The sequence below is a fragment of the Ptychodera flava genome, chromosome 9 (assembly GCF_041260155.1).
Source record: "Ptychodera flava strain L36383 chromosome 9, AS_Pfla_20210202, whole genome shotgun sequence".
Lineage (NCBI taxonomy): Eukaryota > Metazoa > Hemichordata > Enteropneusta > Ptychoderidae > Ptychodera > Ptychodera flava.
The window spans coordinates 140,572-156,759 of record NC_091936.1 but is presented as its reverse complement, the minus strand read 5'-3'; the positions used below and the strand labels follow the sequence as shown (position 1 = coordinate 156,759).

Sequence of the window (16,188 nt, the reverse complement as noted above, 5' to 3'; positions counted from 1 at the left end):
ACTGTGTCTCATCCCAACAGTAAAACACCAGATTTCTGATTCATTTTGTATACAATTTTAAAATCTCAGAAAATATTTATAGCACACTTCTATATATGTCTCCACATGTGATGTTCAATCAGGGAATGCATAAAAATTTTAATAATTCTTTAATTTTGCCATGTTAAGACTAAGTTGATACTTGTCCCATGGCAAAGATGTCTCTCATCAAAACAAATTGTGCAACAGTGAAAAATACATTAATCAAAAAATATCATTCACAAACACTGAGACAGAAAAAACCTGAGTGTGAACATTGTCAGTAATAGAGTGTTGCAATCTATGATGGCAAAAACACTCTGAAAGGCTACAAGAATTTGACAAACACTGTACACTGAATTGATTGCGCAGAGCTATGTACTCGGTATTTCTTGGTTCACTCGGTACCGTACATGAATATTGAGCGTATGTAAGGAATATGACGGCAAAAACTAACTACCGTAGAAGTGGGTTCTTATCTAAGCCAATAATGGCCTAAACACGAAGTCAACATGGGTTTGCCTTCATTATTCATTGCCACTTCCGGACCCTGGGATCGCAAGCGATGGCTTTAAAATGCAGCCATATGGAGCAGCGGTTTGATAGTTATTACAAATTGCTAGACTGTTATTTACCAATTGATTTTTAGGGACCTTCCATGTATGTATTCTGGAAGGTACACCAATTCTGCTTTTTGGACTGTTGTATGAGTAATGGAACAGAAATACAGTAATGATGAATGCTAAAAATATGCAGGATGCACAATGGAAGCATCAGAGATTTCCATGCTAGCTCTTTTGCCAGCAAAATTGATTAAATGCATATATTTCATGTTTTACATTTCTCAAAAATGTTGACCCTTAGCACTGTCACAACTTCAGTAATTCACATGACTAGTTTACTCAACCTGTTTTCATGTGCATTAATTTATATCACGACTAGATTGTTTTGAATTAGTGGTAAGGATGTGGTAATGTCATTAGATTGTGATTTATACGCATGGAAATACGATTTTTCTGTGAATGTACTTCACTTCACTTCACTGATAATGGTAATAGTTTGAAAGTGGATGCGATCAATCGTGCTATTATGGAACTTTTTTGTTCGTATGGTGTGAACAGTATTGGTTACTGCAAGAACAAAGAAAGAGAACAAAAGTTTTCATCAGATTTGCTGTGATCATAGGAAAACAAAGGTATGATGTAAAATACTATTCGTTATTCTTTACCAGTACATTGCCGAGAAACATTTTGGCATTTTGCTTTTGTATTTTATGAAACATAAGTTTTTGTGATATGTTGTGGCATATTTGTTGCGAATGTGTGACTGGTGAGTGATTGTGAATGGTTTATTATCCCTTGACAGATTCTTTTAAACTTTGCATGGACAACAGACTATGACTTAATTGCATAAATATGTCAAATGTCTTCATGAAACCATCCAATATTGCCTCCAGGTTGCCATCACTATAAGGAAAAATTGTGAGACTATAGAGGAGAAAATGACGCTTTCTCGCAATCAGTGAGAATCTGTTCTTATTCTCACCACTGTCGGTGAGAAAATTTTAATCTGCACTGGAGATTGGTGAGAAATGCACTAAATCCAACAATTTTGCCAAAAAATGCACATGAAACAATTGATGATATTTTTAAAAACTTAGTACGTTTCATAGTGCATGGGATTTGTGAAAGGAAAACGGTTTTAGGTGGGGGAGTTATTACCATTTATCAAGGTTGGTATATATGGAGTTCCCGCCTTTAGGTTTACAATATGACACTGACACACAACAACACAATTTACCCAATGCTACACAACCAACCACCTTCGAATATATTTGACTTAGTGAGTTTGTCAAAGTTGGAGAAATCTTAGCGTAACGTTTACAGTCATTGTGAAAGAATAAAACGAGCATCATTTTACGTTGTAACTTGTCAATGGGCTCAGCAGATATCATGTACTCTTATACGAACGAAAATATATTTTCTAAGTAAAACTATACAGGTAAACGGTCGGGACATCTGCCCACAAACACATTTGTGATGACCATGTTTTCATTTCAAAATTCCACTGGTTTGGGCGAAAAAAACAATGACAAAGCTATTTCTAGAAATCAAAAAGTGTCATTTAATGTCGTAAAAATGTAAACAGTTGGAAATACACTTGAAAATTATTTGTTGACGGTTCGCAGAATGGCTCTATAGGAGGGCAATGGCTGTGGCAACCAGATTTTATTAATACGCAAAAATGGTTCTCATCAAGGCTCTCCAAACGTTTCTCTTCCACACTGAAGTCTTCCTTGGCAAGTTCCGAACGTTCAGCTCCCTTTGGTTGGCTCAGATGTTTCGTTGTCTCCTCACCGATGTCTGTCCACATTTTCATTCTAAAAGTGTGGAGCACATTTTGTTGGTGTCAGATTTTAAATTAAAAGCACACCTACGAATTAAAATATCACGCTCATGTATGCAACATGCTTAGCGCCATGCTTTTAAAATTGAATAAAATGTTAATCAAAATATGTCCTTTTGCATCTGCAGTTTTGGAAGGATCACCAAAAAATTGCATTTATGCTTTCGTCTTAGTCTTGTTACGATGAAGTGTAAATGGAGTAATAAATAAATTAAAACACATATACAGTTTTGTTGTATACAGTTATGAATACATGTCATGTCAGTTATGATTATACACCTATATTGGGTGTCTAAACTAACGGGTTGTTAAGCATCTTGTAACATAGATACCCAATCAAGGCAAGCCATGTTGCTTCACAATTTGTATCTGCTGTTGCCGAAGGCCACTCGCTTGTTCGTATATACCAGTACCACATTGTTGTAACTTTCAACATAATGTGTGTCTTTGCACTAAAAAGAAATAAAAATAGTGACAATATCACTGTTCGCTCCCGTATAGTTATCAAAACAAGCCAATAATTGTATGACACATGGACATAAATACAGACAGACTGACATACACAGACTGGCAAAGAGTAATAACATTCGCCCCCTAGTGTGCCTTGGCCCATGGAGAGTGATAAAGATATAAATATAACAAACAGCTGAATGTAATGATAAAATAGTTAAGTATAGGCCTACAGGCACTGAGGGTGTATATGTTACAGCAATTTGATTATAGTTTCTTGTCCTTTTCTACTTCTGTGATAATTTTTAAGACAATCAATCAGCAAGGCAGTTTATGTATTGACAAATCATTGACAATTGACATATGTTATCTTTTACAAGCACACAGCAAACTGTTCTTGATTTTTCATTTACAATATTTGTCATAGACTGAAACACATAACATGCAACCAATGTTAACATTTTGCCCATACACCAGATACATGGAGAGATTTCAACATACAATCATTAACTCAGAAACCCTACAGGGAAAAGTAAACATTGTTTTCTTCCAGAACAGCTGGTGCATCCACATCTGGAACAACTTACAAACTTAACCAATTACACAAGGATGATGACACAAGAGATAAAGTTAAGAAATTTACCTGTGGTGACCTTGACTATTCTTTTCAAATCTTTACCTAACTTGACATCTTAAACTAAAATACACTGCATGGTTAATTGCGTGCAAAAATACATCAGGGGTGGACCATTTGATAAAGGGAGGGTGTCTGGAAGATTGATGAGGTAAATTCTTTTTTATCTGATCCATTGTACACTCTTTTTTTCCCCACCCTCCCACCTTTTCTTTTTGTCAAACCTTCTCTGGCTGATTTTTTTATTGACATTTGTTTGGAATTTTTTTCAAATTCTGCCAGGAATCCCCCCCCCCCCCCCCCACTCTTAATTAATTAAACATTGAAAAAAATTTTGAATATATTTGTTGGAAACCAAACTTGCTAAAATCACCTCAGCTATGTTTTCCAATGATTTTTTACCGCATTTCAACACCAAATACACTTTACCATATCAAATGCTTACTAAATCACCACATTATATACTTTAGTTCCAGTAGATATAAAATTACTCCCAAAAAATCTAAAAAAATACAAAATGAAAGATATCCCAGTAAAATTGACAGTTTTGCAAAGTTCCCCCCAAAATTCCAAATTCCGGATTTCAATATATACCAAACATACGGCCAAAGTCCCTGAAGCTACTATAGACATGGATACAAAATTAAGTATTTCCTGACTGTATGAAATTATCTCACTAAGGTCATCCTAGGGACATGTAAACCAAATATTAAAGCTGTCTGACCAGCGGTTTTGAAAAAACAAGCGACTCAACAGTTGACAGAGCTCTGCTGTGTTATGTAGAGAATAACCTTTTGTGACACATGTATTGATGAAGAAGGTGAATATCTTTGATAGCTCATTTCAGGATGGCCTGACCAAAAATGGAAAAAAATTCCGTAAAAATACAGATTTGCATATTTCATCAGACTATATTAGTCTATAATAGCAAATAAACGAGAGTTAATTACATTCTAATTAAAGTAAACAAGACTTGCTTAAATCAAGATTTACGTCATAAAAAAACAGCATATCTGTCAGGTTATAAAGAATCTTGAGCTGGCTATCTTTCAATATCAGTATTTTCATCCTATTAAGGTGGTTGGAAAGGCTAGAGCGTCAGTTATAAATTTCAACAAAACTATTAAAATATAAAAGTAGTCAACATTCTCTGTGGAATAAAAAAAACTAGACATTTGGGCACAAAGGCATTGCAGAGTTATAGCCTGTTAAAACTTCTGAAAAACTGACCAAATAAGAAGAAGTTGGGGAGTCCTTAGTGTATTAACTATGGTAGAGGTCCCCTAGCTTTTAATAAAATGTTTGAAGAGGGAAAGTCATTATTTGCTGTTTTTCAGGAAAGTTTGACAAGGCGGTGCTGGCATTCAGAGTGAGTGACTGCTATTGTAAATGCATTTTTAAATTCTTTGAGTGTCAAAGAGGTGTCAAAAGTGAGATTAACGAAAAAAACTGCTCTATGACTTCAAAAGAGGGGTGCAAATATGGCTTGTTTTCAACATTTTTGACAGAATAACAGTTTTCCTGCATAATTGTATACCAATTTAATCCAACTTTGAAATGAGATATGGACATTGAATTTTTACAGCCTATTAACAAGGTTACAGATAAGATTTGTACGGCACAATTTTCCTGTATTTGAAGTATTTTTTGAAAAATCACATTTTGAAATTTGAAAGAATTTTTAATAATTTTTTGATATATAAACCCATGTAAAATCATAAAAACAAATTTTATTTAAAAATCCTGCCGTACAAATCTTAAAATAAATAGTGTCAACATATTTATAACTAATTTGGTAATATTAATACCATCCAATTATTATTAAATTCAAATATGTAAAAAAAATATGAAAAATTAAATTTTAATATTTACTGGTGTCATATTTCAAAATCATGGCTGCAAATATACAATTTTTATATTCTTTGGAGAAAATATTAACTAAGGGAGTTATCCTGAAAATTTGAACTAAATATCTTTATTCTAACACTTGAAACTTGACATTAACTCTGAGAAAAGAATTGGTGCAAAAATAGCCTTTCCAACCACCTTAATCAAGCACATTTTAACTTTCAAATTAACATTGTAAGTAAGTTCTGTTGAATAAGTTGAGACTGTACGTACTCAGAGAAAGCACACTGAAGAGACAAATGTTTGTAACTTAAGAAGTTCAAGGTCATCAAAAGCATTATAAGGAATCATGTTACACTTTCATTGCACTGTTTACAAAGATTGCATAATTGCTATAAATAGCACGAGGAATCTTACAGCCCAGCTTTACCATAAAAACCCTATCACTTTGACCACTCTTTTAATTGACCACTCTATTTTTTCCTCAAAAAGTAATTTATTTTATCCTTACCAAGTCAACCATAAATGGAAATTAGAACTTTCTCTATCTCTATTTATTTGACCACCCTATCATGACAAACTATTATGAGCAATGTCTTTTAGATAACATAAATGGTAGTTCAGAATATATCAAAGTTGGGATTCAGGAAAGTTGCCTTTACATTTTTAATCCTCCAAGATGGTAGCATTTCACTATGAACTGTCAAAAAAAGTTGAACTTTCTGATAATTCCACACTAAAATTATTTTGGCTTTGATGATTTCCTAATTAATTCAATTATTAAAATCATATTAATTATTTTTTTTGGGTGAATTGATAGGGTTTATACAGTACAAGAATTACATACAATGTAAGTCAAATTTTGACCAAAAATGACAAAAAAATCCTTAAAAATACACATTTGCATATTTCATCACAATTTGAACAAATCTAAGTTGGGTTATCCCTAGGGACCTGTATACCAAATAACAAAGCTGTCTGACCAGCGGTTATGAAGAAGAAGATATTTTACCAAAAACACCTTTTTTGGCATTAATTTGCCTATTTTCAACAATATCAAAAAATTAAAAAAAACAGTTTCTCAAAATCATATTTTTCATCTACGCAACAAATATCAAATCAGTAAGTACTGTGGTTCTCAAGATATTTGAGTGGACGGACGCCTCACAAACGGACATACATACATACATACATACATACATACATACAGACTGACGACGGACGGATACCCATCCCAATAGTTTCTATAGACTATAGTCTATAGTAGCTAAAAACCCTAAGAACCTGTTTACTAAATATCAAAGCAATCAGACTGGTAAATTTTGAGAAACAAATTTTTGGACAAAAATGAGAAAAATTGCCCCCAAAAATACAAAATTGCAGACTTCATCCTAATTTCAATATATCTTATTAACATAAACCCTAGAAACCTGTACACTAGATATCAAAGCTACCAGATCAGTAGTTTTAGGAGAAAACGATTTTGACCAAAAAAAGGCAAAAATTGCCCCAAAAATATAAAAATTGCCAGTTTCAACATAACTTCAATACATTATATCGAGATTAATCTTAGATACCTGTATACCAAATATCAAAGCTATCAAATCAGTAGTTTTTGGATAATTTTTTTTTTTATCAAAAATTGGGAAAATTGCCCCAAAATTAAAAATATGACAATATCAATACAATTTGTACAAGCATGACTGAGGTCATCCTGAGGAGCATGAATATTAACTTTCAGAGCAATCAGAGGAGCGATTTCAGAGAACAAGATTTTTTGACTAAAAACGGGAAAAAATACCCTAAAAATACAAACATGCAAATTTCACCCCAATTTTTGCACACATAATTTAGAATACCTAAAGGAATCTGCATACTAAGTTTCAACCAAATCTGACTAATGCTTACTGAGTTTTAGCCGTTTGCAGGATTTTTCCTTTCCCCCCCCCTCATTTGCATATTTTTGGCACTGCCACGTTCATTTGAACAAATTCATATCTCCACCCCTAGGTGCACCTGTACACCAAATACTAAGACAGTAGGTGCTACGGTTTAGGAGTTTTTGACGTGGATGGACATACATACATACATACATACATACATACAGACGACATTTTGCCACCTTATAAGAATATCTCCCATTTGCTTACACTTACATCAATGTAATCATCGGGCTGTCTATAAACAACATTTCTTATGAAGTCTGTCAATAATTGCACTGCAATGGGACTCTCAATGACTAGGAAAGAAGGCTCGCAGTCGTCAGTTTGGCATATAGAGGTACCATGACAACCGATGTGGTCATTCTACCGGAAAAAACCCCAAAATAAATCAATTATGTTCTGATTAAACAAAAATCTATGTCACATATACATATGCATATATGGGAGCTAAAAATGGAAATACTATGGTTTCACATGTTCTAAAACTAATTCACATTCAATATATCACTATTGTGTGTGTGTGTGTGTGCGAGTAATATAAAGAGACGCTGTTGTTCAGTCAATACATTACATCAATGTAATCATCGGGCTGTCTATAAACAACATTTCTTATGAAGTCTGTCAATAATTGCACTGCAATGGGACTCTCAATGACTAGGAAAGAAGGCTCGCAGTCGTCAGTTTGGCATATAGAGGTGCCATGACAACCGATGTGGTCATTCTACGGGAAAAAAACCCAAAATAAATCAATTATGTTCTGATTAAACAAAAAATTGCAAACAAGTCTGTGACAATCTATGTCACTCATAGCATTACCTGGTAGTGATTCATGATGTTATCAAGCCGCTCCCTGAGTATACGACGTGCCTCTAGCCTGGTTTCTTAATTGTCTCCTTGTTCAGAAATGTATGCCTTGGCATGTTTCATGCTCCAATAAATATGAGTTTTGATGGAAGCACCTGTGGATGGAATAATTTCTATTACTACTAGGAAACAAGCGACCTAACGGCCGATATAGCTCCGCTGTGTATATGTAGAGAATAACTATTTTTGACACATGTTGATGAAGAAGGTGGAAATCTTTGATAGCTAATTTCAATTGCCAGAAAAAAGTGGCTAAAATAGCAGCAAAAATACACAATTGAAGATTTCATCGTAATTTGAATATATCACATTGGATCATCCCTAAGAACATGTCAACAAAAGCTATCTGACGAGTAGTTTTTAGCTCATATTTGGTTTTATATATAAATACCAAAAAGAGCTTATATGATGAGTCTGAGTGGCGTCTGTATGTCTGTATATTTGTGGGTATGTATGTGCGGATGTATGTCCGTCACACACAAAGGCTCCCATACCGCCAAAGCTACCGTCTCAGTATTTGGTGTACAGGTAGATGTAGGGGTTGAGATGTCAATTTGTTCAAATGAACACATCAGTGTCAAAAATGTGCAAATGAGGTAAGAAAGAGGGAAATACTGCAAGTGTGCAGGAGTGGTGGCAGTGAACTGAATCAGCCCACACATCTTAATAAGAGGATTTTGACCTTTAACCTATTTGTATGCAGGGTACCTATTATGTTTGGGAGTGGTAGCAGTAACTGAAAAAGCTAATTGGTCATTTCCTGTCATTGTTTATGAACTGTGACATATTAACAGATCTGCTGAAACCATGGATGTCTATTTTTGTACATCCATGGTTGAAAGATTCTCTGCTATGCATGTTACTAAAGTTGACCTTAAGTACCTAAAGTTTCAGACCTTATTTACTTTTGTCATTCTTAATTTCTTGTTGTTTTTCTGGTTGTACTATGCAGAAATTGTCATAACATCAACGTATAATTTTCCTGCACTGAACAGATAGAAATAACACTTATTGTTGATCTTTGATGTGTACCAATTCTGATCAAATTTGAGCAACACCGTATAATTGCGGTATTTTTTGAGAATGAAATTTTCTGACAAAAAATGGCAAAAATTGCCCCAAAAATAAAAATTGCAGATTTCACCATACTTTCAATATTCCATATATCAAAATAATCCCTTGGAACCTGTATACCAAATATCAAAGCTATCGACTTGCAGTTATTGAGAAACAAATTTTTGACCAAAAATGACCAAAAATTGCCCCAAAAATACAAAATTGCAGATTTCACCATAATTAAAAATATCACATTTAGTTCATCTGTAGGAACCTGCATATCAAATTTCAAAGCTATCAGACCAGTACTTTTTGAGGAACACATTTTTTGACCAAAAATGGAAAAAATTGCCCCAAAAATACAAAATTGCAGATTTCATCATAATTTTAATAAATATCATTTAGATCAGCTGTACAAACCTGTGTACCAAATTTCAAAGCTATAAGATGAGTTGTTTTGGAAATACACGTTTTTTGACCAAAAATGGCAAAAATTGCCCCAAAAATACAAAATTACAGATTTCATCAGAAATTCAATATATTTTACTTAGTTCATCTGTAGAAACCTGTATACCAAATCTCAAAGCTATCAGACCAGTCCTTTTTGAGAAATACATTTTTTGACCAAAAATGGAAAAAATTGCCTCAAAAATACAAAATTGCAGATTTCATCACAAATTCAATAAATATCATTAAGTTCATCTGTAGAAACCTGTATACCAAATTTAAAAGCTATCATATGAGTAGTTTTGGAAATACACATTTTTTGACCAAAATGGCAAAAATTGCCCCAAAAATACAAAATTACAGATTTCATCAGAAAATCAATACATATTACTTAGTTCATCTGTGAAAACCTGTATACCAAATTTCAAAGCTATCAGACCAGTACTTTTTGAGAAACACATTTTTTGACCAAAATGGTAAAAATTGCCTTAAAAATGCAAATTTGCATATTTCTGCGCAATTTGAATAAATCTGAAATAAATCATCCCTAGGGACCTATGTTCCAAATATCAAAGCTATCTGACTGGTAGTTTTGAAGAAGAAGATTTTTAAAGATTTTTTTACCCAAAACGACAAAAATTGCCTTAAAAATACAAATATGCAAATTTCACCACGATTTGAACAAATCTAACTGAGGTCACCCCAAGTAAACTGCATATCAAACATCAAAGCAATCAGACAAGCATTTTCAGAGAAATTTTTTTTTACCAAAATCAGTAAAAAATAACCCAAAAATACAAATATGCAAATTTCACCACGATTTGAACAAACTGCATATAAAATTTCAAAGTAATCGGACTTGCGGTTTCAGAAAAGAAGGCAATTGTTGACGGACGCCGGACGATGAAGGAAAATCAACCTATTTGATAAGATCCGCGTCACTGACAGCGGAGCTTATCAAATGCATCGGAGCACATAGTTATTTCAATTAATGTACGTCATTACATGACACTTAACTATAGGATTTCATAAGCTATGACATCACGCATTTTTCACAAGTCTTGCATAGCATAGTGATGACGACGATTCCATGTTAAAAACTATGGTACACCGTATAAGTGTACATTGCCATGTTCGCATTTGACAAGCATTTTCAATACTTAAAAATATGAGAGTTTGAACCTAAAAAAGAAACAAAACATGTGTACCTTTATCAGACAAGTCCATGTGCCAGATCTTCCCATGATTTCTTTGTGCACCAGAAGTGATTTTCTTTACTTTTTTTCTGAGCTGTTTCATGATTAAAGTGGACATAATGTAAAATAACAAAATAACATAAAACCAATTATATCAATGCTTCATAACCTAAGCTTACAGACAGAAATAATAAATATGGTTGCTTTAATATAGTATGTTATTTCATGTTAGCTAACACTATATGTATGTAATAATATTACAACAACGGTTCCTAAAGGGACTGTTAATGAAAGAATGAATGTGTGAATGAATGAACTTACCATGCAAAGCATCATTAGAGTTCCTTGTATGTATGTTAGAGTTCATGTGATATGGAAGTGACTATCCTCGGACGGGTATGGCCCCCACATTGTCCACTCACAGTAACACAGCAGTAAACAGCGGCACAAAATCTGACACTGGACAGTTTATTTTAAGTGATTCATTGTTTATGCAAAGATACTCAGTATAAACAAAAGTTATGTAAATATGCACAGCCTGGTAACTTTAAGCATGGGTGACTGGACAATGCGATACCCTTGGGAAAATGGTTCCTCACATATTACATTATGCAAATTCCTACCTAGGCGCTTATCCCATGATTCAAATTACATGGGCAACTTCCTGTACTATTTCTATCCGTTTTTGTAAAACAAGCGACCTAGCGGCCGATATAGCTCCCCTGTGTTTTATAGAGAATAACTATTTTTGACACATGTTGATGAAGGAGGTGGAAATCTTTGATAGCTTAATGCAGTGGCCAGATAAAAGTGGCAAAAATAGCTGCAAAAATACACAATTGAAGATTTCATCATACTTTGAATAGATCACAGCGGATCATCCCTAAGAACATGACAACCAAAGCTATCTGATGAGTAGTTTTTTGAGAACAAAATTTTCTGACCAAAAATGGCAACAATTGCCCCCAAAAATAAAAATACCGTCAAGGACAGTGTGCTCACATTCGGTTTGAATTGGTCCATTCGAGAAATATTTAAACCAGGAAAAACAAGAATGACAAAAGCAAATAAGGTCTCCAACTTAGGTACTGGCATGGAGGTCATCTTTAGGAACATGCATATCAACTTCTATAGCAATGGGACAAGCAGATCCTAAATACATAAGCAAATGTCAACAACAAAAAATAGACAGAGAAGGTTCGATAAAAAGAAAAGGTGGGAGTGGATAAAAAAATGTACAAGGGATCTGGTAAAAAAGTAATGCTACCTCATCAATCTTCTAGACCCTACCCCTCCTGAATATCAAATGTTCCATTCCTTGGTATTTACAACCTTGTGGTTGTAAATACAATGTGAGTGTTATCATTCGAATGTAAACAGCACTTAAGTTAGTTACAGATGGTGAAATGCCTTCCATTGTGGGTGGTGATTACAACATCTGGAATTATCCAGGATCCAAATTTCTCATCAGTTCTTGTATGTCTTACATAGAAAAGTTGCAAAAATTGGTCCGCAATGAAAAAATTCACTGCAGCTTTGTTTTCTGGATCAAAATTTCCTACAAATTGATACCAAATATGACAAAATTATGTTCACAGCCTTCAAAACTGTCTCACAACATATCCTGGGTTGGTGTAGGTCATTTAAGGTCACAAACTGAGAAAATTACCTAAAATATACAAATTTGGGGGTTTTCCCAACACTTTGAGCAGAAAATTTATCTAATAACATCCCTCGGGACTTTACACCAAATTACAAAGCTATCAAACATGTTATTTTGAGAACAAGTTTTCTTGACCAAAAATGACAATATTGCTCCAAAATAGTAATTTTCCCAATTTTGTCATAATTTCAACAAATTAGAAGAGTAACACCCTTGCAAAGATCCAACCCAAATTTGAGAGTGATTGAGCTGGCGGTTTCAGAGAAGAAGAATTTTTACTGAAAATGAGAAAAATCACCAAAAAATTCAGCAAAAATACAAAATTAAGGATATCTTCACAATATTCATAAAACTGTATAAGGTTCACCTGAGGTACTTGCACACAAATTTTCAAAGCAATCAAAACAGCGGTTCTCGAGATATTAATTCTTGACCATTTTCACATTTTGTAAGCTCATTTGCATAATTTTGGCAATGCAGACTTCATTTGAACAAAATCCCATCTATAGCCCAGGATACATCCACACACCAAATACCGAGCTGAAATGTGCAGCGGTTTGCGTGTTTTTGATGTTGACGGACATACTGTACGTACATACATACATACATACATACATACATACATACATACATACATACATACACACATACATACAGACGCCATCGACTTCAGCTTATACGATAAACTCACATTGGTATAACCAAATGTGAGCTAAAAATTGCAGATTTCATCATAATTTCAAAAGATCAAATTTTGTTCATCTATAGAAACCTGTATACCAAATTTCAAAGCTGTTAGACCGATACTTTTTGAGAAACACATTTTTTGACCAAAAATGGAAAAAATTGCCCCAAAATTACAAAATTGCAGATTTCATCATAATTTCAATAAATATCATTTAGTTCATCTAGAGAAACCTGTACACCAAATTTCAAAGCTATCAGATGAGTAGTTTGGGAAATACACATTTTTTGACCAAAAAAGGCTAAAATTGCCCCAAAAATACAAAACTACAGATTTCATGAGAAATTAAATATATATTACTTAGCTCATCTGTAAAAATCAGTATACCAAATTTAAAAGCTATCAGACCAGTACTTTTTGAGAAACACATTTTTTGACCAAAAATGGCAAAAATTGCCCCAAAATTACAAAATTGCAGATTTCATCAGAATTTCAAAAAATATCATTAAGGTGATCTGAAGGAACCTGTGTACCAAATTGCAAAGCTATCAGACGAGTAGTTTTGGAAGTAACATTTTTTGACCAAAAATGGCAAAAATGGCCCCAAAAATACAAAATTGCAGATTTCATCATAATTTCAATAAATATCACTTAGTTCATCTGTAGGAACCTGTATATCGAATTTCAAAGCTATCAGACCAGTACTTTTTGAGAAACACATTTTTTGACCAAAAATGGCAAAAAATGCCCCAAAAATTCAAAATTGCAGATTTCATCATAATTTCAAAATATATTATTAAGGTGATCTGTAGGAACCTGTATATTAAATTGCAAAACTATCAGATGAGTTGTTTTGGAAATACACATTTTTTGACAAAAATGGCAAAAATTGTTCCCACAAATACAAAATTGCATATTTCATCATAATTTCAATAAATATCATTAAGTTCATGTGTAGGAACCTGTATACCAAATTTCAAAGCTATCTGATAAGTAGTTTAGGAAATACACATTTTTTGACGAAAAATGGCAAAAATTGCCCCAAAAATACAAAATTACAAATTTCATCAGAAATTCAATATATATTACTAAGTGCATCTATAGTAACCTGTATACCAAATTTCAAAACTATCAGACCAGTACTTTTTTGAGAAATACATTTTTTGACTAAAAACGGCAAAAATTGCCTTAAAAATGCAAATTTGCATATTTCTGCACAACTTGAACAAATCTGAAATAGATCATCCCTAGGGACACATGTACCAAATATAAAAGCTGTCTGACTGGTAGTTTTTGAAGAAGAAGATTTTTAAAGATATTTTTACCAAAAATGACAAAAATTGCCTTAAAAATACAAATATGCAAATTTCACCACGATTTGAACAAATCTGACTTAAGTCACCCTAAGTAAACTGCATATCAAATTTCAAAGCAATCGGACAAGCGGTTTCAGAGAAGATTTTTTTACCGAAAACACCAAAAAATACCCCAAAAATACAAATATGCAAATTTCACCACGATTTGAACAAACTTTAGTGAGGTGAACTGCATATAAAATTTCAAAGCAATTGGACTTGCGGTTTCAGAGGAGAAGGCAATTGTTGACAGACGACGATGACGGAAAATCAACCTATTTGATAAGGTCCGCGAGTTATAAATGGCGAAAATAGCTTTTCCGGGGTAAATGACCACAAAGCTAGTGCATATGTAAACATAGGGCCAATGTCCCTGAAGCTACTATAGACATGGATACAAAATTAAGTATTTCCTGACTATATGAAATTATCTCAATAAGGTCATCACAGGGACCTGTGTACCAAATATTAAAGCTGTCTGACCAGTGGTTTTGAAAAAAAAACGAGTGACCTGACACGACCTGACAGTCGACAGAGCTCTGCTATGTTATGTAGAGAATAACTTTTTGTGATACATGTGTTGATGAGGAAGGTGGATGTCTTTGATAGCTCATTTCAGGATGGCCTCACCAAAAATAGCAAAATTAGCTGCAAAAGTACGAAATTGAAGATTTCATCATAATTTCAATATATATACCGATATATATAGGAACCTGTATACCTAATATCAAAGCTATCAGATGAGTAACATTTGAGAAACGAAGATTTTGACCAAAAACGTCAAAAATTGTCCAAAAAATCAGAAATAAAAAAATAGTGTCAATGACACTGTGCTCCCATTTTACAGAAATACTAAGTACTAGTACACACATGACATTGCTTCTTACAGGTTGATTACTAAGAAAATTCCATTGAAAGTCCAAATTAATCTTATACCCCAGCAATATGAAATGCTCCATCTCATAATGACTTTTACATATCTGACAGAAAACAACCCTAGGATCAAGACTACCATGTTTTAAAGCAATCCAACAAATACTTTGGGAGAAAATGATTTTTTGACAAAAAATGGGAAAAATTGTCCCAAAAATACAAATATGAACATTTCACCACAATTTGAACGAATCTGACAGAGGCAAACCCTGGGATAATACATACAAGTTTTCAAGGCAATGGGAAGAGCGCTTTCAGAAAATAAGATTTTTTGACCAAAAATGGGAAAATCGCCCCAAAAATACAACTTTCAACATTTCACCACAATTTGAAGAAATGTAACTAAAGTCACTATAAAGAGCCTGCATACCAAGTTTCAACCAAATCTGGTCAGTGGTTACAGAGTTTTAGCAATTTGCAGGATTTTTCCTTTATTTCCCCCACATTTGCATATTTTTGACTTTGGCATATTCACCTGTCCACCAAATACTGAGATGGTAGGTGCTGCGGTTTAGGAGTTTTTAATGTGGATGGACATACATCCGCACATACTAACATAAATACATACATACATACATACATACATACATACATGCATGCATGCATGCACACATACAGACAGACAGACAGACAGACAGACAGATAGACATGCATACATACATACATACATTTATTTTTACAGCTTTTAAC

At 33.6% G+C, this 16,188-nt stretch overlaps 1 protein-coding gene and 1 long non-coding RNA gene across 5 annotated transcripts in view; both read right to left on the bottom strand.

Annotated features, from left to right (window-relative positions):
• LOC139141338 (ceramide synthase 6-like) overlaps positions 1-16,188 on the bottom strand; it is a 281,300-nt gene that overhangs the window by 198,321 nt on the left and 66,791 nt on the right. The gene's annotated exons all lie outside the window — the stretch shown is intronic.
• On the bottom strand, positions 1,822-10,967 carry LOC139141343 (uncharacterized). The gene is made up of 3 exons (XR_011554149.1): positions 10,875-10,967; positions 2,757-2,876; positions 1,822-2,398 (listed from the first exon to the last, which is right to left on the bottom strand). It is a non-coding gene; the product is annotated as an uncharacterized lncRNA (long non-coding RNA).